The sequence below is a fragment of the Arachis hypogaea genome, chromosome 12, assembly GCF_003086295.3.
Source record: "Arachis hypogaea cultivar Tifrunner chromosome 12, arahy.Tifrunner.gnm2.J5K5, whole genome shotgun sequence".
Taxonomy (NCBI): Eukaryota; Viridiplantae; Streptophyta; class Magnoliopsida; order Fabales; family Fabaceae; genus Arachis; species Arachis hypogaea.
The window spans coordinates 61,035,424-61,062,772 of NC_092047.1; the positions used below are offsets into that span (position 1 = coordinate 61,035,424).

Consider the following 27,349-nt stretch of genomic DNA (forward strand, 5'->3'; position numbering starts at 1 on the left):
GCCATAAAAAAATTTAGATTACATGGACTTAAATGTAACTCAGCACATTCAACATATTTTCCATTTTTTTAGTAACACCAACCCACCAACATTACAAACTGCAACAATTTTATGACTCACCAACCACATACATGCATATATTACATAAAGACACCTTATATTACTAAGTATCTATATCCTTTATATATATCATTTGATTCATGAACTTCATAATTCTCCATCTACTAGCTTTATTTAAAGAAATCTACTCCCATGGTCGGAACCATTTATCCTCCTTGTATACCACTTTCATATGTTGAAAAATATAGATTTTATTCTTTGTTTTGTTTCTCAAAAATAGTAATTCCCAGCTAATGTCATTTTTTCCTTCAATCCATTTAACAATATTTTTATAATTAATTATCATTTGCTATGGCACCAACTTTTCCTAACAAAAATTGAATTGCATCTTCTCATTTTTTGAGTATAACCTCTCCAGTCATGTTTGCTCTTGTAACATCACCCCTAAAGTGCTTTATCTCCCTAGTTAATAGTCAAATTAAATAACCTTCAACTATAAAATAATTTAAACTTTGTTGTCTCTGTTTATACTCTTAGTTGTTTTAAGTTTTACGAGACTTTAATCAATAAAATTCATAGATTTGTCTTATAGTTTTGGTGGGGTCAAGAGAGAATGAAAAAAAAGAATGCAGTGGGTTAATTGAGAGATAATTAGCACACCAAAAGTTTAAGGTGAATTGAACTAAAAAACGGACTAACACAACTTCATACTAAATGGGAACTAAAATCAAAAGTAATTCTTTAAACATTTTATTAGAAACTCGCTGAAGCAAAACAAATTAAGGAAAACAAAGAATTTATAGTACATAAATAATAAGATAAATTGCAACTTCATAACTAATAAAGCAATCAAGGTGGAGCTACACATGAATTAATAGCATAATAATAAAGTGAAAAGAAAAAGTATGCATTGTACCTTATCATGGGCATCGGGAAAGGGGACAATTAGGGAGTCCACAAACAGCAGAGGATTGTGTGTGTGTAAGGCCCAAAGGAAGGTGAAAAAGTAATTAATAATGGCATCCAGAGACGAGAAATTAAAGAAGGTGAAACTACTTTATGAGATATTCATTAAGCTTATTTGAATGGCATTACTTAGCATTCTAAATTCAATAACCTATTGACTATTGTAGCTCAAATCTGGAACAAGCAAATGATCAAACAGTTGGATTAAAAAAATTTTAATTTGTATAATATCTATTCTCAAGCAATCTGATAATAGCCCAAAATTCAAATCCAAAGCATGAATCTCACGAGGAAAAAAGAAGAAGAATCCAAAGTATAAAAAATCAACAAGTTTTGAAGCAATGCACAAACCAAATAGAGTCCATACTCTGGTCTTTTCTTCAGAACACCAACTATAACATAGTATAATTTCTCAAGTGATAAAATATTCAAAGAGTTGAAGTCACAATTCAGAAATAACTATATGAGATATTCATTAATCTTATTTGAATGGCATTACTTAGCATTCTAAATTCAATAACCTATTGACTATTGTAGCTCAAATCAGAACAAGCAAATGATCAAACAATTGGAATAAAAAAATTAAATTCGCATAGTATCTATACTAATTAAATCTGAGCACAGCCCAAAATTTAAATCCAAACCATGAATCTCGCAAGGAAAAAAGAAGAAGAATTCAAATCAGAAAAAATCAACAAGTTTTGAAACCAACTTGGATGCATCTAATCACTTTCTGGGAAGTCAACAACGCATGCTAAAAAATTCTAAACTCAATCCACCAAATTGTTCAAGAAATGGTAATTGTAGATATGGATACAAGTTAGATTCAGAATTCAATTATGTAATCTACAAAATTCGCATGATTAAATTTTTTAGAGAAACTCTATTTCACTCTCTGCTTTTTAACTGCTTCAGCTCATCAATTTGCTTCAGCATAAAACATCTATATTCAAATATTCCATTAGAAAAAATATATAATAAAAAAACACAAAATCGGCCACTAGATGTCTGAATAAGTTCATTTGATCAAGAAAAAAAACAACAAAGTCAGATAAATTTTTAAAGTAACAACAACCCCAATCAGCAAGTAAAATAAATAAAAGGATACAAATTTAAGTTTTAATCATTTTTCAAGCCGTTAAATGATCCAAAAATGAAATGGGTGATAAAGTTGATCACAGAAAAGTATGAACTGAATCAAAATGTAGCTGAAAAAGTCGCAAGCTATGACAATAGAAGAACGGACCTAGGATTTGTGGTGAACAAACGTACAAGAATGAGTTCTCCTACGCCACAGTTCATCAATTCATGAGTTCACAGATTATTGTACCAAACCCCTAAATTAAAACCCTAAAATCGGAACTCTAATCTCTCAAATTTCAGAAACCAAATGATGTTGGATGCATACCTTCTCGACGATGGTGACCGAATGAAGAGAGCAGCGTCGTCCTTATGTGAGTGCACAGAGAATAGAAGCGCCGGTATGGTGAAGACGAGTGACGGCGTCGTGAATGGTGAAGATGAGTGAATGCAGAGTCTACATGGAGTGGTGACGCCGTGAGTGGTGAGTGGTGATGGCGGAGTCTTCCTGGAGTGGTGAGTGCAGAGTCTTCTCTATTTTGGGGCTATGAGGGGCGCAAAGAAGAAGGGAAAAGCAGCTAACAAGGGTGAGGGTTACGCGTTCGTTTCATCTAATTTGGCTGTATGTGTTTAATTTGTATATTATTTTTTTTATGGGGTTTAATTTGTATATTATTATTTGCTGTAAAGCGAAAAAAATTACTAAGTGTTGGACATTTGACCTAAGATACACTAGGCAACATTTTTAAAGCGCACCTAAAACCTGACAAATAAGTTACCCTTCAAAAGCGCACTCTTTGGTGTAAAAAGTGAACCCATAACTCTTAAGATAAAGCTACGCTTTATAAGTGATTTTTATAATATCTAAGGAGACACTTTTCAAGTGATGCCACAAATGTGTTTTCTATTCTCCTACAAAAAGGAAACACAGAGAAAAGCGTAGCCTATTCCTAGGATAGGCTACGCTTTTCAAATGTAGTCTAAAAAAAGTATGGCTGAATGGGTATTTTTCTTGTAGATGGATATGGTGGACCTCCTTGTGGTTATTAACCACAACCACCATATGCCTATGAACCCCCTCCTCAACATAGTTTTGAACCACCATACTCACAAGACCCATACCACCAAATACCTCCATATGATCCTAACCCATATCCACCATACCAACAACCATATGAACCATACTTAGAGCCACAACAATTCCAACATAATAACTCCCAACAACCACTTCCATATACACCATTTCCATGCCCTTACCAAAATGAACCACCTTCCTATTATGAGCCATTTCTCCCAAATAATGAACCCTCCTATCCACCCTAAGCCCTAATGGATGATTCTCTCATTTCATTACTTCATGAGCAACGTGAATCTCGAAGGAGGCTACTAGAATTCATGGCTACCATGACCGAGGTAGTAAATACTTTAGCCTCCCAAAGCTTAGACACTCAAAGCACTCCCATGGCAACATGTGGAGAATCAATTGAAGAGCGTAGCATGAAGGAGAGATTAGAAACTCCGGTGGAAAACAAAGAGTGGGACTTTGTATTGGAACAAATGAAGGAAGCCATAATTATTGAAGAGGAAGAAGTGGTTGAAGATTTAGGAGATGCCAAACCTCCATGGGAATCTAGGATTAAAGAACATTCTTCTATGAAGCTTGAGTTTGATGTTGAGCAGGATAGTGCACAACCTCCAATGGATGTTTTGAATGAAGAATTGGAAGGAATAGAGCAAGAATTGAGTTCCCTTGGTGACGATAACCTAGCAATAAGTCCTCTTATTTATGATGATTCCGCATCAACATACGATCCTTTTGAGCTTGATGAATTCTTCCCCATTGAATTCGTATTTGAGGTTGAGGTAGATCTCACTCAACCACCAAGCTATGATTTGAGTGATGGGGAAGAGCAAGAAAAGTTTGGTGAGGAAGAATGTGAACTTGAGAATGCTTGGCAAGGAGTAGAACTTGAAGCATCTTGTGAAGTGGTTGAAGTCCCTCAAAAAGGACGGACGGGAGTGGAAATTGTCCTATCAAGACCGTTGGAAGCATCTCCTCATAAGTTACCATCATCCTTTACATCATTCAAGCGGGTAAAATTCACATCTCTTAGCTTTCTTATCCCACTTGAATATGATTTTCTAGAAACGGATGGTCAACTTAAGATGCTTTGTGGGTTAAAGAGTAGAAGAGAGATGATTAGTGGTTGGTATCATAATTCTTTGTTCATTATGGTTGGAAGCTCAAAGTTTAGGAACAACAATTGGTGTACCACTCATTTGATAGGGTCTAGGAAGTTGTTTGGGTGCCTAAATAAGAATTCACAAGTCTTGTCACCCAGATTAAATAGTGATCAATGATGACTGGAATTCACTCCCCATTTAAAATGAATCCGTTCTTTTGGCAAGCGCACCAAAATTATCATCAAGTAATAACCCACAGTGGAGTGGGATCATATCCACAGAGATTGGTATATTTGAGCAACTTTAATCGATTGGTGAATTAGTCAAGCTAAGCTGAATAGATTGTGATTACAGAATTGTAAATGTGCAGAAATATAAATGACTCAAAAGTAAATGGAAGCAGTAAATGGCAGAATTGAAAATGGCAAGAAAGTAAAGAGCAGAAACTTAAATGACTTAATAGTAAATGGGAATGGGGAAGTGCAGAATGTAAAGAAAGCTATAAAGAAAGTGGAAGATAAGAATAGGGGAATTCATTGAGATAAGGAGATGTTGTCTCTTTGGATTAAATCTAGCTCATATCCTCTTCAATCATGCAACTCATTGACCTCTTGGCAATCATGATTGATTGAACCCCAATCCCTTGGTGACTCAATATCTCAGATCTTGATCAATAGCCAATTCCTTGGTCTAATTGTTCATGAAGAGAGATATGCTTGGTCCCTGATTATACCACACATCATCATAGGTCCAAGTAGAGGGAGGATTTTATGTCACCATATCCAAATACCAAAACCCAGATCCTACTCAAGTGTGAGAAGGGATTTCTAGCATGATTTCATGTTTCCTTTTCTAAGGTTCCCATGAAATCCATTTTGCATTCAACCCCTTTTCCAAGGTTATTGAACACTAGCATGAAGAACGAAACTCCTTCTAGCAAATCAAAGAGAAGATGAAGAGAAGAAGAAATTCACTATCATTAATCCATCAAGTACAACAGAGCTCCCTCTCTCAATGAGAGAGAATTTAGCTACTCATATCTCAAGAAAAAGTAAAGATGGAAAAAGTGAATCTAACTATGCTTCTACTAATAGCTCAATTGCTTAACCCCTTCTTCAGTACTTCCAAGGGGTATATATACTACTCCTAGCAATAGCAAATAAAGAAAAATACAAAAGTGAAAGTAAAATTACATTTTGGAGGGAAAAGAAACTCATAAAACGTGATCTCCCAGCTAGCGTGTAATTGGCGCTTTAGTGGCATGCCACGCCTTGCCCTGATTCTGCTTTGACGTGCCACGCCCAATCCTCAAGTGGCACGCCTCCCTTTACTAACCACCCTGGAGTGCCACACCTTCGAGGGCCCAAGTGGCACGCCCAGGCCTTCTCCTCTCATTGTTAGCTTCTAGAAAGTTGTACTGGCGTGCCACGCTGGTGCGCAGAAATTGTGAGCATCAACAATGGCGCCAAAGAGTTGGTGCTCTCAAACGTGAATCACACTTTGTCACAACTTCGCACAACTAACCAGCAAGTGCACTAGGTCGTCCAAGTAATAAACCTTACGTGAGTAAGGTCGATCCCACGGAGATTGTCGGCCTGAAGCAAGCTATGGTCACTTTGTAAATCTCAGTCAGGCGGATTCAAATGGTTATAGAGAATTGATAATTAAAACATAATTAAAATATAAAATAGGATAGAGATACTTATGTAATTCATTGATGAGAATTTCAGATAAGCGTATAGAGATGCTTTCGTTCCTCCTGATCCTCTGCTTTCCTGCTATCTTTATCCAATCATTCCTACTCCTTTCCATGGCAAGCTTTATGTTGGGCATCACCGTTGTCAATGGCTACATCCCGTCCTCTCTGTGAAAATGGTCCAATGCGCTATCACTGCATGGCTAATCATCTGTCGGTTCTCGATCATACTGGAATAGGATTTACTATCCTTTTGCGTCTGTCACTACGCCAGCACTCGCGAGTTTGAAGCTCGTCACAACCATCCCTTCCCAGATCCTACTCGGAATAGCACAGACAAGGTTTAGACTTTCCGGATCTCAGGAATGGCCATCCATGGGTTCTAACTTATACCACGAAGACTCTAATATCTCAGACTCGGTCCCCTGTATTAGATATCTAAGAGATACCCATTCTATCTCATCTTCATGTAGAATGGAAATGGTTGTCAGGCACGCGTTCATAGGTGAGAATGATGATGAGCGTCACATAATCATCATATTCATCATGTTCTTGGGTGTGAATGAATATCTTAGAAGAGGAATAAGCTTGAATTAAATAGAAAAACAATAGTACTTTGCATTTATTCATGAGGAACAGCAGAGCTCCACACCTTAATCTATGGTGTGTAGAAACTCTACCGTTGAAAATACATAAGTGATAATGGTCCAGGCATGGCCGAATGGCCAGCCCCCATAAAGGTGATCAGAGGATCAAAAGATAATCCAAAGATGATCCGAAGATGATCAAAAGATGATCGAAAGATGTAAATACTATAGTAAAAAGTCCTATTTATACTAAACTAGTTACTAGGGTTTTTAGAAATGAGTAAATGATGCAGAAATCAACTTTTAGGGCCCACTTGGTGTGTGCTTGGGCTGAGCATTGAGCTTTACACGTGTAGAGGCTTCTCTTGGAGTTGAACACCAGTTTGTAACCTGTTTCTAGCGTTTAACTCCACAATGCAACATGGAACTGGCGTTGAATGCCAGTTTGCGTCGTCTAAACTTGGACAAAGTATAGACTATTATATATTGCTGGAAAGCCCTGGATATCTACTTTCCAACGCAATTGAGAGCGCGCCATTTGGAGTTCAGTAGCTCCAGAAAATCCACTTTGAGTGCAGGGAGGTCAGAAACCAGCAGCATCTGCAGTCCTTCTTCAACCTCTGAATCTGATTTTTGCTCAAGTCCCTCAATTTCAGCCAGAAATTACCTGAAATCACAGAAAAACACACAAACTCATAGTAAAGTCTAGAAATGTAATTTTTATTTAAAAACTAATAAAAATATATTAAAAACTAACTAAATCATACTAAAAACTATGTAAAAATAATGCCAAAAAGCGTATAAATTATCCGCTCATCACAACACCAAACTTAAATTGTTGCTTGTCCCCAAGCAACTGAAAATCAAATAGGATAAAAAGAAGAGAATATATTATAAATTTCAAAATATCAATGAAACTTAGCTCCAATCAGATGAGCGGGACTTGTAGCTTTTTGCCTCTTGAATAGTTTTGGCATCTCACTTTATCTATTGAAGTTCAGAATGATTGGCATCTATAGGAACTCATAGTTCAGATAGTGTTATTGATTCTCCTAGTTCAGTATGTTGATTCTTGAACACAGCTACTTTATGTGTCTTGGCCGTGGCCCTAAGCACTTTGTTTTCCAGTATTACCACCAGATACATAAATGCCACAGACACATAACTGGGTGAACCTTTTCAAATTGTGACTCAGCTTTGCTAAAGTCCCCAATTAGAGGTGTCCAGGGTTCTTAAGCACACTCTTTTCTTTGCTTTGGACCTTGATTTTAACTGCTCAGTCTCAAGTTTTCACTTGACACCTTCACGCCACAAGCACATGGTTAGGGACAGCTTGGTTTAGCTGCTTAGGCTAGGATTTATTCCTTTAGGCCCTCCTATCCACTGATGCTCAAAGCCTTGGATCCTTTTTATTTACCCTTGCCTTTTGGTTTTAAGGGCTATTGGCTTTTTGCTCTTGCCTTTTGGTTTAAAGAGCTTTTGGCTTTTTCTGCTTGCTTTTTCTTTTTCTTTTTCTCTTTTTTTCGCTATTTTTCTCTTTTTTTTTCTTTCGCAAGCTTTTGTATTCACTTCTTTTTCTTGCTTCAATAATCATTTTTATGCTTTTTCAGATCTTCAAATAACATTTCTCCTTTTTCCTTATTCTTCAAGAGCCAACATATTTAACATTGATAAACCACAATATCAAAAGACATATGCACTGTTCAGGCATTCATTCAGAAAACAAAAAGTATTGTCACCACATCAAAATAATTAAACTAGTTTCAAGGATGAATTCGAAACCATGTACTTCTTGTTCTTTTGTTTTTAGAACATTTTTTCATTTAAGAGAGGTGATGGATACATAGGACATTCATAACTTTAAGGCATAGACACTTAGACACTAGTGATCATATAGTGAAGACACAAACATAAATAAAACATAAAGCTCAAAACTCGAAAAACAGTAAAATAAATAGACAAGGAGATTAAGGAATGAGTCCACCTTAGTGAGGATGGCGTCTTCCTCTTCTTGAAGAACCAATGGTGCTTTTGAGCTCCTCTATGTCTCTTCCTTGCCTTTGTTGCTCCTCCCTCATAGCTCTTTGATCTTCTCTAATCTCATGGAGAATGATGGAGTGCTCTTGGTGTTCCACCCCAAGTTGTCCCATGTTGGAACTTAATTCTCCTAGGGAGGTGTTGATTTGCTCCCAATAGTTTTGTGGTGGGAAGTGCATTCCTTGAGGTATCTCAGGGATTTCATGGTGGGGAATTTCCTCATGCTCTTGTTGAGGTCCATGATCTCTTGTTTGCTCCATCCTTTTCTTAGTGATGGGCTTGTCCTCTTCAATGAGGATGTCTCCCTCTATGTCAATCCCAGCCGAATTGCAGAGGTGGCAAATGAGGTAAGGAAAGGCTAACCTTGCCAAAGTAGAGGACTTGTCAGCCACCTTGTAGATTTCTTGAGGTATGATCTCATGAACTTCCACTTCCTCCCCAATCATGATACTATGGATCATGATGGCCCGACCTATAGTAACTTCAGACCGGTTGCTAATAGGAATGATTGAGCGTTGAATAAACTCCAACCATCCTCTAGCTATAGGCTTAAGGTCCAGTCTTCTCAATTGAACCGGCTTGCCTCTTGAGTCAATTTTCCATTGAGCTCCTTCCACACATATGTCCATGAGGACTTAGTCCAACCTTTGATCAAAGTTGACCCTTCTAGTGTAGGGGTGTGCATTTTCTTCCATCATTGGCAAGTTGAACGCTAGCCTTACATTTTTCGGACTGAAATCTAAGTATTTCCCCCGAACCATGGTGAGCCAATGCTTTGGATTTGGGTTCACACTTTGATCATGGTTCCTAGTGATCCATGCATTCACATAGAACTCTTGAACCATTAAGATCCCGACTTGTTGAATGGGATTGGTGAAAACTTCCCAACCTCTTCTTTGGATCTCAAGTCGGATCTCTGGATACTCATTCTTTTTGAGCTTGAAAGGAACCTCAGGGATCACTTTCTTCTTGGCCACAACTTCATAGAAGTGGTCTTGATGGACCTTTGAGATGAATCTCTCCATCTCCCATGACTCAGAGGTAGAAGCAATTGCCTTCCCTTTCCTCTTTCTTGAGGATTCTCTGGCCTTAGGTGCCATTGATGGTTATGGAAAAATAAAAAGCAATGCTTTTTACCACACCAAACTTAAAATGTTTGCTCGTCCCCGAGCAAAAGAAGAAAGAAAGAAGGAGAAGAAGAAAAAGAATGGAGGAGAGGGAGAGGGGTGTGTATTCGGCCAAGGGAAGAAGAAAGGGTTGTGTTGTGTGAAAATAAAGAAGGAATGAGGGGTTTATATAAGGGTGGGATGGGATTTAGGGTTCGGCCATTAGGGCTGGGTTTGGGAGGGAAAATAGTTTGAATTTTGAAGGTAGGTGGGGTTTTTGCGGAAGAGAGGATAGATGTGAGTGGTAAAGAGGTGATGGGGAAGAGTGATTGAGGTGATTGGTGAAGGGTATTTGGGGAAGAGAGTTATGAAAAGGTGTGAAGAGGAGAGAAGAAAAGGTAGGGATCCTGTGGGGTCCACAAATCCTGAGGGGATCCTGTGGGGTCCATAGACCAAGTGGGGTCAAGGACTTAACATCCCTGCTCCAATTAGGCATGTAAAACGCCCTTGCTGTGCAATCCTGGCATTTAACGCCAGACTGCTTCTTGTTTCTGGCGTTAAACACCCAAATGTAGCCTATTTCTGGCGTTTAACGCCAGACAGATGCTTGTTTCTGGCGTTAAACGCCAGCTTGGTGCTTGTTTCTGGCATTAAACGCCAGACAGATGCTTGTTTCTGGCGTTTAACGCCAGACTGCTCTTCCTCCAGGGTGTGCTATTTTTCATTCTATTTTTCATTCTGTTTTTGATTTTTCAGTAGTTTTTGTGACTTCACATGATCATCAACCTAAAGAAAACATAAAATAACAATAGAAAATAAATAAATATAATTAGATAACATTGGGTTGCCTCCCAACAAGCGCTTCTTTAATGTCAATAGCTTAACAGTGAGCTCTCATGGAGCCTCACAGGTAATCAGAGCAAGGTTGGAACCTCCCAACACCAAACTTAGAGGTTGAATGTGGGGGTTTAACACCAAACTTAGAGTTTGGTTGTGGCCTCCCAATACCAAACTTAGAGTTTGACTGTGGGGGCTTTGGTTGACTCTGCAGTGAGAGAAGCTTTTCATGCTTCCTCTCCATGGTTACAGAAGGAGATCTTTGAGTCTTAAACACAAAGTTGTCCTCATTCAGTTGAAGGACCAACTCTCCTCTGTCCACATCAATCACAGCTCTTGCTGTGGCTAGGAAGGGTCTTCCAAGGATGATGGATTCATCCTCATCCTTCCCAGTGTCTAGGATTATGAAACCAGCAGGGATGTAAAGGCCTTCAACCTTTACTAACACGTCCTCTACTTGTCCATAAGCCTGTTTTCTTGAGTTGTCTGCCATCTCTAATAAGATTCTGGCAGCTTGCACCTCAAAGATCCCAAGTTTCTCCATTACAGAGAGTGGCATTAAGTTTATTCTTGACCCCAGGTCACACAGAGCCTTCTCAAAGGTCATGGTGCCTATGGTACAAGGTATTAAGAATTTGTCAGGATCCTGTTTCTTTTGAAGTAATTTCTGCCTATCCAATGCATTCAGTTCATTGGTGAGCAAGGGAGGTTCATCTTCCCAAGTCTCATTACCAAATAATTTGGCATTCAGCTTCATGATTGCACCAAGGTACTTAGCAACTTGCTCTTCAGTAACGTCTTCATTCTCTTCAGAAGAAGAATACCCATCAGAGCTCATGAAGGGCAGAAGGAGGTTTAATGGAATCTCTATGGTCTCTAGATGAGCCTCAGATTCCTTTGGTTCCTCAAAGGGAAACTCCTTATTGGTCACTGAATGTCCCAGGAGGTCTTCCTCACCAGGATTCACGTCCTCCTCCTCCCTTGTAGGTTCGGCCATGATGGTCAAGTCAATGGCCTTGCACTCTCTCTTTGGATTTTCTTCTGTATTGCTTGGGAGAGTACTAGGAGGAGTTTCAGTGACCCTTTTACTCAGCTGGCCCACTTGTGCCTCCAAATTTCTAATGGAGGACCTTGTTTTATTCATGAAACTCACAGTGGCCTTAGATAGATCAGAGACTATATTTGCTAAGCTAGATGGGTTCTGCTCAGAATTCTTTGTTTGTTGCTGAGTGGATGATGGAAAAGGTTCGCTATTGCTAAACCTGTTTCTTCCACCATTATTAAAGCCTTGTTGAGGCTTTTGTTGATCTTTCCATGAGAAATTTGGATGATTTTTCCATGAGGGATTATAGGTGTTTCCATAGGGTTCACCCATGTAATTCACCTCTGCTATTGCAGGGTTCTCAGGATCATAAGCTTCTTCTTCCAAAGATGCCTCTTTAGTACTGTTGGATGATTCCTTCAATCCATTCAGACTCTGAGAGATCATATTGACTTGCTGAGTCAATATTTTATTCTGAGCCAATATGGCATTCAGAGTATCAATTTCAAGAACTCCCTTCCTCTGAGGTATCCCATTACTCACAGGATTCCTTTCAGAAGTGTATATGAACTGATTATTTGCAACCATGTCAATGAGTTCCTAAGCTTTTGCAGGCGTTTTCTTTAGGTGAATGGATCCACCTGCAGAATGGTCCAGTGACATCTTTGATAGCTTAGACAGACCATCATAGAATATATCCAGGATGGTCCATTCTGAAAGCATGTCAGAAGGACATTTTTTGGTCAGTTCCTTGTATCTCTCCCAAGCTTCATAGAGGGATTCACCTTCTTTCTGTTTGAAGGTTTGAACATCCACTCTAAGCTTGCTAAACTTTTGAGGAGGAAAGAACATGGCTAAGAAAGCCGTGACCAGCTTATCCCAAAAGTTCAAACTATCCTTAGGTTGAGAGTCCAACCATATTCTAGCTCTGTCTCTTACAGCAAACGGGAAAAGCATAAGCCTGTAGACCTCGGAATCAACCCCATTGGTCTTAACATTATCACAGATCTACAAGAATTCAGTTAAGAACTGAAAAAGATCTTCTAATGGAAGTCCATAAAACTTGCAGTTCTGTTGCATCAGAGAAACTAATTGAGGCTTTAGCTCAAAATTGTTTGCTCCAATGGCAGGGATTGAGATGCTTCTTCCATGTAAATTGGAATTTGGTGCAGTAAAGTCACCAAGCATGTTCCTTGCATTGTTATTATTCTCGGCCATGTCTCCTTCTTTTTCAAAAATTTCTGTCAGATTTTCTCTAGAGAGTTGTGCTTTAGCTTCCCTTAGCTTCCTCTTCAAAGTCCTTTCAGGTTCAGGATCAGCTTCAACAAGAATGTTCTTATCCTTGTTCCTGCTCATATGAAAAAAAGAAGAGAACAGAAAATATGGAATCCTCTATGTCACAGTATAGAGATTCTTTATGTAAGTATAAGAAGAGAATAATGGAAGAAGGAAAAGATAAGAATCCAAACAGAAGGGAGAGGAATGAGTTCGAATTCTTGGGTGAAAGAGGGGTGTTAGTAGATGAATAAATAAACAGAAGGGGATGAGAGATGAGAGAATTAGAAAATTAAATAAATTAAATTAAAAAATATTTTTCTTTTAAATTAAATTTAAAGTTAGAATTCGAAAATACAAAAAAAGAAAAATTAAATTAAATTAAAGTACAAATCAAAACAATTAGTTAATAAAAAAGGAATTTTGAAAAAGAGGGAAGGGATTTTCGAAAATTAGAAAGAGAGAGTTAGTTAGGTAGTTTTGAAAAAGATATGAATCAAACAAAAAGGTAAGATTAATTGAAAAAGATTTGAAAATCAATTTTGAAAAGATAAGAAGCTAGAAAATAAGTTAGAAAAGATTTTGAAATTAATTTTGAAAAAGATGTGATTGAAACTTATTTTGAAAAAGATTTGAAAAAGAACTTTAAAAAGATTTGATTTTGAAAATTAAAGTTGATTACTTGACTAACAAGAAACAAAAAGATATGATTTTGAAATTTAAAGATTGAACCTTTCTTAATAGGCAAGTAACAACTTGAAAAATTTTTGAATCAATCACATTAATTGTTAGTAAAGATTTTGAAATTATGAAATGGAAATAAGAAAAAGATTTTTGAAAATCAATTTGAAATTTTTGAAAATCATAAAAAAAAAGATTTGATTTTTGAAAAAGATTTGAAAAAGATAGAATTTTTTTAAATTGAAAATTTGATTTGACTCATAAGAAACAACTAGATATTAAAAATTTTTGAAAAAGTCAACTCAAATATTCGAATTTTATGAGTTAAAAAGGAAAAGATTTTTTTTTTTTAATTTTAATGATGAGAGAGAAAAACATCAAAAAGAATCAATGCATAAAAATTTTGGATCAAAATAAATGATACATGCAAGAACACTATGAATGTCAAGATGAACACCAAGAACACTTTGAATGTCAAGATGAACACCAAGAACTTATTTTTAAAAATTTTTAAGAAAAGAAAAACATGCAAGATACCAAACTTAAAAATTTTTAATTTTGAGACACTATGAATGCAAGAATGCATATGAAAAACAAGAAAAGATGCAAAACATGAAAATGCAAAGATCAAACAAGGAAATTCATCAAGAACAACTTGAAGATCTTGAAGAATGCAATGCATGAATTTTCGAAAAATGCAAGAAAGAGATAAACATACAATTGACACCAAACTTATGACTTGACACTAGACTCAAACAAGAAACACAAAATATTTTTGGTTTTTATGATTTTATTAATTTTTTTGAATTTTCGAAAATTATTTTGAAAAAAGAAAATAAGGATTTCAAGATTTTTAACAGGAATTCCAGGAATCTTGCAGTATTAGTCTAAAGCTCCAGTCCAGGAATTAGACATGGCTCACTAGCCAGCCAAGCTTTCAATGAAAGCTCCGGTCCAAAACACTAGACATGGCCAATGGCCAGCCAAGCTTTAGCATACAAATCAGGCATACAACAGCTGATACTTCATCCAACTTCATTCTATGCTGATAGGTGGAAGCCCCAGTCCAAATGAATTAGACATGGCTTTACAGCCAGCCAGGCTTCAACATGCTTCATGAAACACTAGAATTCATTCTTAAAAATTCTGAAGAAAAATATCTTTTTGAAAATATTTATTTTTATTTTTTTTTTCGAAAATAAGAAAAACAAAAACCTTAAAATTAAGATAAATTTACCTAATCTGAGCAACAAGATGAACCGTCAGTTGTCCAAACTCGAACAATCCCCGGCAACGGCGCCAAAAACTTGGTGTTGTTGCCAAAAACAAATGCGAAATTGTTGTTCCATCCCCAGCAACGGCACCAAAAATTTGGTGCGCAGAAATTGTGATCATCAACAATGGCGCCAAAGACTTGGTGCTCTCAAACGTGAATCACTCTTTGTCACAACTTCGCACAACTAACCAGCAAGTGCACTGGGTCGTCCAAGTAATAAACCTTATGTGAGTAAGGGTCGATCCCACGGAGATTGTCGGCCTGAAGCAAGCTATAGTCACTTTGTAAATCTCAGTCAGGCGGATTCAAATGGTTATAGAGAATTGATAATTAAAACATAATTAAAATATAAAATAGGATAGAGATACTTATGTAATTCATTGATGAGAATTTCAGATAAGCGTATAGAGATGCTTTCGTTCCTCCTGATCCTCTGCTTTCCTGCTATCTTCATCCAATCATTCCTACTCCTTTCCATGGCAAGCTTTATGTTGGGCATCACCGTTGTCAATGGCTACATCCCGTCCTCTCTGTGAAAATGGTCCAATGCGCTGTCACTGCATGGCTAATCATCTGTCGGTTCTCGATCATACTGGAATAGGATTTACTATCCTTTTGCGTCTGTCACTACGCCCAGCACTCGCGAGATTGAAGTTCGTCACAGCCATCCCTTCCCAGATCCTACTCAGAATACCACAGACAAGGTTTAGACTTTCCAGATCTCAGGAATGGCCATCCATGGGTTCTAACTTATACCACGAAGACTCTAATATCTCAGACTCGGTCCCCTGTATTAGATATCTAAGAGATACCCATTCTATCTCATATTCATGTAGAATGGAAGTGGTTATCAGGCACGCGTTCATAGGTGAGAATGATGATGAGCATCACATAATCATCACATTCATCATATTCTTGGGTGCGAATGAATATCTTAGAAGAGGAATAAGCTTGAATTGAATAGAAAAACAATAGTACTTTGTATTTATTCATGAGGAACAGCAGAGCTCCACACCTTAATCTATGGTGTGTAGAAACTCTACCGTTGAAAATACATAAGTGATAATGGTTCAAGCATGGCCGAATGGCTAGCCCCCATAAAGGTGATCAGAGGATCAAAAGATAATCCAAAGATGATCCGAAGATGACCAAAAGATGATCGAAAGATGTAAATACTATAGTAAAAAGTCCTATTTATACTAAACTAGTTACTAGCGTTTACAAAAATGAGTAAATGATGCAGAAATACAATTCTGGGGCCCACTTGGTGTGTGCTTGGGCTGAGCATTGAGCTTTACACGTGTAGAGGCTTCTCTTGGAGTTGAACGCTAGTTTGTAACCTGTTTCTGGTGTTTAACTCCACTTTGCAACCTGTTTCTGGCGTTTAACTCCAGAATGCAACATGGAACTGGCATTGAACGCCAGTTTGTGTCCTCTAAACGCGGACAAAGTATGGACTATTATATATTGCTGGAAAGCCCTGGATGTATACTTTCCAACGCAATTGAGAGCGCGCCATTTGGAGTTCTATAGCTCCAGAATATCCACTTTGAGTGCAGGGAGGTCAGAACCCAGCAGCATCTGCAGTCCTTCTTCAACCTCTGAATCTGATTTTTGCTCAAGTCCCTCAATTTCAGCCAAAAATTACCTGAAATCACAGAAAAACACACAAACTCATAGTAAAGTCCAGAAATGTGATTTTTATTTAAAAACTAATAAAAATATATTAAAAACTAACTAAATCATACTAAAAACTATGTAAAAACAATGCCAAAAAGCGTATAAATTATCCGTTCATCACACGCCTAGCTCCCGGCGTGCCACGCTCATGCATATTCTTGGGGGATCCTCTCTGGACTCAAGTACTGGCGTGCCATGCCAGTGCAATTTTGTGGCGTTTGCTTTAAGTGGCACGCCCGTTTCACACGCCCAGCTTGTTTTGTTGTTTTCTTCCCCTTTTTGATGTCTTTTTCACCTGAAATTCAACACAAACTCATTTCAAAGCAATGTACTATTATGTTCATTAATTAATGCATGAATTGTGATGATCTAATGAGATTATGCCCTTTTATGGTCCTTTTTATGCAAGAAAAAAGGTAGATGATGCAAGTCATCAATCAACAAGAAGACGGGTGCAAAAACAAAGTTTGGGACCCTAGAATACACATCAACCATCATCAATCTTAGGGTATTGTCACTTGTTTCAATTCTCTTGAAGGCTTTATGTGCCTAGTTTGGGATCCCGGAGGCTATTAGAAATCTAAACATTGGTGGGGATTCAAGGAAGAATTCAAGCATAAGTCACCATAGCAAGGACCCCATCAGTTGTCCAACTTAAGGACAATAAATAAAAATGCTAGGTGGGAGACACGTCACTATAGTAACCTCTTTCCATTCTCTTGTATATATAGTTGATGAATGAATTGGGTTGCCATTGTTAGGTACTTTCTTGCCTTTGATATCATTCTTGTCTATATTGCTCTTAGATGTTAGTTTGCTTAGTTAGATTTGTGTTTTAGGTTGCATATGTGAGTAGTTAATAAACTTGTTTTGAATTGCATCTTTGTTTTGAATTGCATTTTTTGTTTGAATTGCTTAGTTGCATGTTTGCATAGTTTTTAGAAGTTAGAAATTTTGTTGATCTTGAGTTTTTGTTGATGTTAGACATGTATATAGTAGTTGGGATAGGTTTGTTCTGTTTTTATGCTTCTTTAAAAAAAAAAGATGCCTATCATGCATACGCCTAACCCACATGTACGTGACGCCCCAAATAATGGTCGTGCCAGGATCATGCGTGGATTGTGCCATCGCACGGTCCTGACAGTGAGTTGTGTGGGAAGGACACGAAAATTTTGCGTCTAGCATAATTTCTTCCCACGCGTACGCATGACCCCCGATTTTCCCCTATCACGTATACGCCTTTCAGACCCATGATGAACGAACTCTTGACGGTTTAGAATTTCTCAAATAAAATCTCGTCGAAGTATAGTTTCTAAACCAAGCAATAATCCTTTCATACAAAAAGTTGTTTTTCACTAAAACAAACCCCTAAATTTATAAACCGAAGTATTCAAACCTCGGATCGTTCTCCCTAGGAATTACAATAAAGTGTCTTATTATTGGTTGTGAGTTATTTTGGGGTTTAAGATTTTGTACAAGAAATATAAATGGCAAAGGAAATAAACTAACAACTAACAAGGCTCTTGGCAAGATATGAGAGCTAGAAATCCTATCCTAGTTATCCTCCTCAATTGTGATGAGAATTGTTCATTGCTCCCACTTAGTTAACCTCTAACCATAGAGGAGAGTCAAGTGGATGAATCAATTTGATTCCTCAAGTCCTAATTAACTCCTAAAGGAAAGACTAGCTTTAGAGGCATTCAAATCAATTAGCAATCTCTAATTATCAATCAACAAAGGAGTTAGATAACTCAAGAGTCACTAATCACTCTACCTAGGCCAAGAGGAACAAAATCTATACAAAAATCTAACCAAGCATTTCATCAAACACTCGGAAGACACAAAAGAAAAGTATAGCAAATCACAACAAGAATGAATTCTAACTACAATTGAATACAAAGAATTAACAACAACAATCAAGAAAATCACAATTATCATGAATTACCTCAAATTGCATTATTGAAAGGGAATAAAAGAAACAACAATCTATCCAAAACAAAGTGAAGAATTACAGGAATTAGAGTGCATAACTAGAGAGAGGAAGAGGAGAAGATTAAGAATTGGCAAAGGAGAATTGAATTAAGGCATGAATTAAACCTAGATCTAAGGAGAGAGATTAACCTAGACCTAATCCTAATTCTAGAGAGAAGTGAGAGCTTCTCTCTCTAAAAACTACTCTAAACTAAAGCTATGACTAACTTCTAATCTAATTGTCTCCCCCTTTTAATCCTTGATCCTTTTATTCCTTTCTATCAGCAATTGGCGCCAAAAAATGGGGTTCAGAAACCCCTCAAAATCGCCAGGCACGTGTTGCCTTAATGAAGTCATGTGCAGACATCGACGCGTGCACGCATGGTACCTGGCTGATTCCGCAATGTGCGCGCGAGCGCCTTGTGCGCGTGCGTGTGCTTGGCCGTGATCAATTCTTTGGCTTTTTGTGCTTCTCCCACTTGCATGCTTCCTTCCTTGCTTCCTTTGATCCATGCCTGGCCTATTTCAATCCTGGAATTACTAGCAAACACATCAAGGCATCTTATGGAATCAAGGAGAAATCAAAATTCATCAAAATAAGGCCTAAAAAGCATGTTTTTACACTTAAGCACCCAAATACGGGAGAGATAACAAAACCATGCTAATTCATAGGTTAAATGCGAGAAAAAGTCATCAAAATACTCTAAATTCAATACAAGATAAACCCTAAAAATGGGGTTTATCAACCTCCCCACACTTAAACCTTAGCATGTCCTCATGCTAAAATAAGAAGGAACTAAGGGGTATGACATTTATTAAATGCAACTAAACTATATGAGTCCTATCTATATGAAAATACCTAAAGCAAATGGAAATGCTTAGTTCAAACAAATCAATTCCCAAGAGACATGTATAAGCACAATAGCTAGGCAATAGGAATTAAGCCCAAACCACAATTGTATCGAATTATCAAAAAAAAAAAGAGTCCAAGCTTGCAAGAATATAAATAATATGGGTGAACACATGTACTTGAACTTTTGAACCCTCACCGGATGTGTATCCGCTCTATTCACTCAAGTGTTTAAGGGTTAATTCACTCAATTCTCTTCTAATCAAGCTTTCCAAAATTTGATTTTCTTCTAACAATCAACACTTATTCAATGTATGCATAAATTCATCATGAGGTCTTTCATTTAGGTTGTAATGGGGTTAGGGTCAAGGTAGGATCATTTATGGTTAAGTGGGCTAGAGTTTAGATCTTTGATTAGTATAGACTTTCCCACCTAACTATATAATAACCTATACAAATTCAAAATACTCTAACTACCCATTCTTCACTTTTTTTTCTTACATATTCATGCATCTTATTTCTTGATTCATAACACTTATGCATTGATTCCCTTTTGTTGAACTTCACCTTGGGGCATTTTGTCCCCTTTTATTATTTTTTTTCTTCTCTTTTTTTTTTATATTCCCTTTTTTTCATTTTATTTTTCTCTTCTTTTTTTCTTTTTTTTTTCTTTTTATACTTTGTACAAGGACATCAATTGCATAAGGTCTTATACATTCAATCAATACATGAGTATGTTCCCAATTCCTAAATATGGAAGTGTACTACCCCTTTTTATCCTATCCAATGTTCCCAAGCCTCACCAACTTTGAGTAATAAACACTCTCACTAGCCTAGGCTAATCAAAGATCCAAACAAGGACTTTTCATTGGTTTTCCGCCTTGGGCTTGTAATGTGCTAAAATGAGAATAAGTTGGTTAAGCATAGGCTCAAAATTGGCTAACAATGGAGAGTAAAAGGTAGGCTATTTGGGTAAGTGGGCTAATGAAATAATGGCCTCAATCATACAAATGCATGAATACAAGAAATAAATGGACATATAGAATCAAGCAAATCAAGGATCACAATCATAGAAAGAGAACATTTGCACACAAGAATGGAAAATAAGTGGTTATAAAATGTAACCACATCAATAGTCTCAAGTCTCACAAGCTTGTGTTCTTAATTCAATACATGCTTCACAAAGTATGAAATTCAAGCAAGTTGCACCAAAAGTTTCCTTCAATCAATTGGGTTGGTGCCCTATGTCCTATAATTAAAATTCTTGGAAAATCTCAATATTTGACTAAGCATTCTTGGAAAATCTCATCTAAAACATCTAAAGATATCCAAAAGCATCAAAATATCTAAAATCCAAAATAAGCAGTAAAGGTATCCCAAAACGAGCCAAAATAGCAAGAGTATCCAAAATAAACTCAAGATGCATCAAATATATACAAGAGATATGCAAAGTAAGGTAACTAAGAAAGTGGCCAAAATGTTCACCGGTCCTCTAATGATGCTACCGGTGACCTCCCCACACTTAAGACCAAGCATCGTCCCCGATGCTAAACCGGAGGATTAGTGGAAGGTACAACGGTAGCTGCTGAATCTGTCTGAGGCTGTGGAATCGGCTTCTCATGGGTCAGTGGAATCTCTGTAGTGTCAGGAGCAGCTGGAGGTGCATCCTGCTGAATTGGCTCATCCGCATCCTCCTCCTGATGATCCTGCTCATCGGAGCACAGAGAGTCTGGAAGCGGAAGTAACTCAGCGCCAAGGGAGACGAGTGCCTGATCCATCCGATCCAGTCGGCGTCTGACATGGAGCCTCTCGCGCTCCAAAAACCGAAACAGACGCTGGACCAGTAGGTAAGTGGGCTCAGGTGCTGAAGGAGGGGCTGTCGAAAAAGATGGAGCTGCTGTAGAAGAAGATGGGGCTGCTGTCGAAGCTGAAGGTCCAGCCGTCCCTACTACTGCTCTAGCCCTAGAACGGCGTCTAGGTGGGGGCTTCTTGTGCACCCAACCACCCCAAGGAATAGTGACCTCCTTGTCAACGTCATCTGGGGGTGGTGGAATCACATCATCATCCAACTAGGGGACCTCAGCTAGGGCGGCCATGCTGGTAACCAAGGTGGGGAATGGAAGCAGACCACGAATATGCGCTCACCACATACTCTGCCGGACCAATCGAGGAAAATAAACGTCCTTCCCCTCCATAACGCACCCAATCAGAAGGAGCATCTCCATAGGGATCTCAGAGAAGTGGGTGGTGGGTAAGACATAATGGGCAAATATCATCTGCCAAGTCTTGGCCTCTCTAGTCAGCTGAGCAAAGGGCATCCCTTTAGGCTTAGTGTTGTTTGCATCCATGACCCAAGTAGCATCTGGTAGACCGATCACGCGCCTAAGCGCCTCATAGTCAAAGGTCATGCTGTGAATGGCTAACTCAGCCTGCTGATGAGCGCAGGTCCCATCAGGAAGATGTCGGCACTGCAATGCCTCCTCTATAGCAGTCTCAGTAATCATAACCTCTCTACCCCTCAACTGAACTGAATCCAAAGTAGGACGGAAGAAGTTGCAATAAAATTCCTTCACCCAAGAGATGTTGATATCCCCCAAATCTCTGTCAACAAAATCCATACCCAACTCTAGGATCCGACTAGTAATGGAGCGTCGTACATCATTGGGAAGGACAAGCTTCTTCTCTGTATTCAGCTTCGTCGTCCGGTACTTAGAAAGGCGAAGCTCACAGTAGAGATTGGGAAACTTGGTTGGGTTGGTAGAGGGTAGAAACTGATTTTCCTTTTCTTCTTCATTCAAAAGATTCTTAGCAAGATTCTTGTAGGTGGAGGGAATAGAGGGAGTAGAACGTTTTCTTTTCTTGGAGGAGGTGGCAATAGCTTTTCCTTTATCCGACATCCTGAAAAAAAGAATAGAATATAGGCAATTAAGCACTTAGCACGAAGCAAGCAAAACATGTTCATGATGTAAAATAGATGGCAAGCAAACATGATGTGAATTGAACTTAAAACATGGACAGCAAGTAAGAATAGAAAACGTAGCCGTAAACCAAGAATTCAATGTTTCAAACAATGTGCACAATTCTTAAGGAATAGGCATGTTCATCATCATGACTCAAAAGAATGGTTAAAAGTTAGAATGCAAGTGAAAGTGAAGTTGGTAAGTAAAAAAGTCAGTGAGTTAGAAAAGTGGAGTTAGAAATTAGTAGTATGATGAAAGATGAACCTATCAAGCATACGAATCATGTTCACAATCATGAGGGTATACAGAGTGTTGGGCAATTCTTGATTCCATTAGGCCAATGCCGAACCCAGGAGTCAAATAGAAACGGAAATTAGCCCAATATGAACTTGGTGCACAGTAAGCAAGGGTTTAGAAAATGTATATGCCAAGTTTAATTTGTCAATAGAAATTAGAAGGGAAAATGGTTCCTTGAAAGTTGGGCAGCATTTTGGCTTAAAATTGGACGTTCCCAGATGGCAACATGGCACAAACAGCATGATCACAACATCAGTTAAGCACAACGGCAATGAGATAGCATTCAGCAACACAAATTACAGAAAAAGAGCAGAAAAGAGCCGACCAAAATCAAACATACAGCACCCAAGGAACAAATAGCAGATTATGCACAAACGAAGCACTTATCAGGACTAGAATCCTCTATCCAGTCCTAGCTACCTAACCGCAATTATTTCTATCTATCCTAACATACACAGATTCAATCTTTAACTACTTAACAGGATACTAACAAAAATGAGAAATTAACAGAGAGCAGGGTTAGGCAGGAACCTGGAGCAGAGCGGAAATGGAAGTAAGGCAGAGGAGTAAGGGGCAGGGACGTGACTGAGCAACGGCGAGGCAGAGCAGATTGCCGCCGCAGAGGGTGGCGGGTACGGTGGAAGGGGTGACAGGAAGTGAGGGGGACGAGAGGGAAAGGCAGAGGGGGTGTGTGAGTGGGTGTGTGAATCGAGGGAGTGAGGTCGAGTGAGATCGGCGGCGGTCGGAGGGTGGTCGACGGCGGCCTGTGGTTCGTCCGAAAAGAGAAAGGGAAGAGAGGTAGAGGGTGGTGAGTGAGAAGATGAAGAAGATGATGAGGGAGAAGAGAGAGTGCGCGACTGCGCAGTGCCCTTCGCGTGTGAGGGTTATCCTATTTTTTTGAATTGACGCGAGCGCGCACCTCGCGCGTCCGCGTACATTGATGAAACTAGGGACCCACGCGTGAGCGTACAGCATGCTCAAGCGTGGATGGGCAAACTATACAAGGGCGCGTGCGCGTTTAGTGTGCGCACGCGCACATTGAGTTGGGCTGGAGGCTTAGAGTGGGCTTGACGCACGCCCAACTCTCTGGACAAAGGCCTGGAGTGGCATCATATAAGGGACGCGCGCGCGGCAAGCACGCGTCCGCGTACGTTGATAATCTGTTCCTCCTTTTGACATACTGGCGCACGCGGCGAGTGCGCGTCCGCGTGAGTTGAGTTGAGCTGGGGGCTTAAAGTTGGCCCAGATCCAACGTAACTCTCTGGATATTGGCCCAGAAGTTGTAGCAGCGGATCGACGCGTACGCGGTAGGTGCGCGTACGCGTGCGTTTCCCTATAGCTGTATGGACGCGCACGCACGTAGTGCGCGTCAGCGTGGAATGAATTGGGCTTGAGGCACAACGCTGGCCTAAGAGAGGCCCAACTCTCTAGAATATGGGTGATGATGCATCCGCTCAGGGACGCGTGCGCGTATGGTGTACGCGCGCGTCCTCCCCACCCTTCTTCTCTTCTTTCTTTTTTTTTTTTTCAAGCAGAAAAATTATGCTCAGGTGCTCCCTATACTGCTCACAACTCTTTATTCAATCAACCATCATACAATTCACAAAAATGTAATTTGATATGATTCATCTACTACTAAACACAACATACACGTGACTAAGCTAACAATTAAGTTGTACAAACAAATTATGTGAAACATCTACCTACAATGGTAACTCAAATCACTTATTAAGCAAATTTAAAAGAGAATGGAAAGAGTTTACCATGGTGGGGTGTCTCCCACCTAGCATTTTTAGTTTAAGTCCTTAAGTTGGACATTTTGAGAAGCTTATTGTCATGGTGGCTTATGTTTGTACTCGTCCTTGAATCTCCAAGGATCTTTGCTTCTCAATTAGTTGACAGAATTTCCAACTATTTTCGTCATGCTTGGGCAAAGTTCTACCCAAGATATGAGTCCCCATAGTTGGTCTTCACCTAGCGAGCCGGGGTCCCATATCTTATCTTCGCACCCGTCTTCAATTTGATCTTCATACTTTTTCCTTCCGGGTGGTAGACATATAGAATTCTCTTTAACATACCAAGCCTTCCTTTGATACCCATGCAAAGTGGTATTCTTCCAATCATCGTTCCTATGCCTTGAAACCTTGACCTTAATGAGCCTAATTCCTAACTTGCAACCACTACACATTAAGTCCACAAAGAGCTCTAAGTTGTCCATTATTTTCAATCAAACCATATTCAAGTGAGAAATTAAAGCTTAGAGATAGAGATTTTACCCACTTAAATGTTGTATTGGATGGTAACTTGGGAAGGGAGGCCTCCCCACACTCAGACAATGCAAGGTCTACTTCCTTGTACTCTTCTTTGTGTATTTCCACCTCCTGACAAATTTCTTTAATTTCAACCATTTCCCTTTTACTTGGCTTGGTGTTGTCTTCAAAAACTTCGGTTTCTTGCCCAATGGGAGGTGATTCAATTTTGGATAGAAATTCATTGATGACTAAATCCATCTCTTGATCAACCTCTTCATAATCTTCAATCTCAATATACATCGTGCCAACGTTTTCCTCTTGGTAGCTCTCTTTCTCATTGCTCACTAAGGGTATGGGAGGTTGTGCACACTCTTCTATAATTTCAACTCCATGTCCAATGGGAGAAGATTCCATTGTAGAGAGAAATTCATCCATGATTGAATCCATCTCTTGATAAACTTCTTCCAAGTCTCCAACGACGGTATGTCTTAAAGGTTGCGCACCCTCTTCAACATCAATATCAAGCTCCTTGGAAGAGTGCTCCATCGTGCTACATTCCCTTGGACTTTTAACATCTCCTAAATCTTCAACCACTTCTTCCTTTTCTTCAATAATTATAGCTTCCTCTAGTTGCTCCAATACAAAATGGCATTTCTCATCCCCACCGGAGTTTCCAATCTCTTCTTCATGCTTTGCTCTTCTTTTGTGGTTCCACATGTGGCTACGGAAGCACCTCGAGTATTTAAACATTGGTGGGCTAAAGTGTGCACCACCTTGGTCAAATTGGTCACAAACTCAAGTGTATCCTGCTTCATAGCTTCTTGTCCTTGAAGTAACAAAGTGAGAGGATCGTCTATTGGGGCTTGGGGTGGGTAGGAAGGTTCATCATTTTGGAGAGAGGGTTCATGATAGGAAGGTGGTTCTTCTTGGTAAAGGTATGGAGATGGTGAGTATTGAGGTGGTTCTTGGGAGTAATCTTGATATGGTTGTGGTGATTCTAGAGATTCTTGCTCATTATGGCCATAAAAATATGGTATGGATGATTGGTCATATGATGGATATGGATCATAGGGTGGTATTTGGTGATGAAAGGCTTGCGAGAATGGTTGAGGTTCATGTTGAGGATGAGATTCATAGGCATATGATGGTGGTTGTTGAGTATCACAAAAAGAATTATCATAGCCGTTAAATTGGTATGCATTAGGATGGAAATTATACCTATAAGTATCCGGAGGTTGTTGCCAATAGGAGTGATCAATTCCTTGATGTTCTTCCCATCTTTGTTGGTTCCATCCATGGTACATGTTGCCATTAAAGTCCACATTTCCTACAACACACTTAGAACCAAACTCAAAGCCAAAGTGAGAATTCATAATAAGAGAACAAAATAAAAATAACAAAAATTAAGAAACAAACAAAAGATAAACCCATTCACAATATTCACATATGTACAATAACCAATAACACAACACCATTGTAAGTTCCCCGGCAACGGCGCCATTTTGATGAACGAACTCTTGACGGTTTAGAATTTCTCAAATAAAATCTCGTCGAAGTATAATTTCTAAACCAAGCAATAATCCTTTCATACAAAAAGTTGTTTGTCACTAAAACAAACCCCTAAATTTATAAACCGAAGTATTCAAACCTCGGGTCGTTCTCCCTAGGAATTACAATAAAGTGTCTTGTTATTGGTTGTGAGTTATTTTGGGGTTTAAGATTTTGTACAAGAAATATAAATGGCAAAGGAAATAAACTAACAACTAACAAGGCTCTTGGCAAGATATGAGAGCTAGAAATCCTATCCTAGTTATCCTCCTCAATTGTGATGAGAATTGTTCATTGCTCCCACTTAGTTAACCTCTAACCATAGAGGAGAGTCAAGTGGATGAATCAATTTGATTCCTCAAGTCCTAATTAACTCCTAAAGGAAAGACTAGCTTTAGAGGCATTCAAATCAATTAGCAATCTCTAATTATCAATCAACAAAGGAGTTAGATAACTCAAGAGTCACTAATCACTCTACCTAGGCCAAGAGGAACAAAATCTATACAAAAATCCAACCAAGCATTTCATCAAACACTCGGAAGACACAAAAGAAAAGTATGGCAAATCACAACAAGAATGAATTCTAACTACAATTGAATACAAAGAATTAATAACAACAATCAAGGAAATCACAATTATCATGAATTACCTCAAATTACATTATTGCAAGGGAATAAAAGAAACAACAATCTATCCAAAACAAAGTGAAGAATTACAGGAATTAGAGTGCATAACTAGAGAGAGGAAGAGGAGAAGATTAAGAATTGGCAAAGGAGAATTGAATTAAGGCATTTATTAAACCTAGATCTAAGGAGAGAGATTAACCTAGACCTAATCCTAATTCTAGAGAGAAGTGAGAGCTTCTCTCTCTAAAACTACTCTAAACTAAAGCTATGACTAACTTCTAATCTAATTGTCTCCCCCTTTTAATCCTTGATCCTTTTATTCCTTTCTATCAGCAATT

The 27,349-nt window shown here is 38.6% G+C and overlaps 1 non-coding gene across 1 annotated transcript; it reads left to right on the forward strand.

Moving 5' to 3' along the window:
• Window positions 1-12,312: 12,312 nt before the first annotated feature.
• On the forward strand, window positions 12,313-12,420 carry LOC112732084 (small nucleolar RNA R71). The gene has a single exon (XR_003167823.1). It is a non-coding gene; the product is annotated as a small nucleolar RNA R71 (small nucleolar RNA).
• Window positions 12,421-27,349: the final 14,929 nt, after the last annotated feature.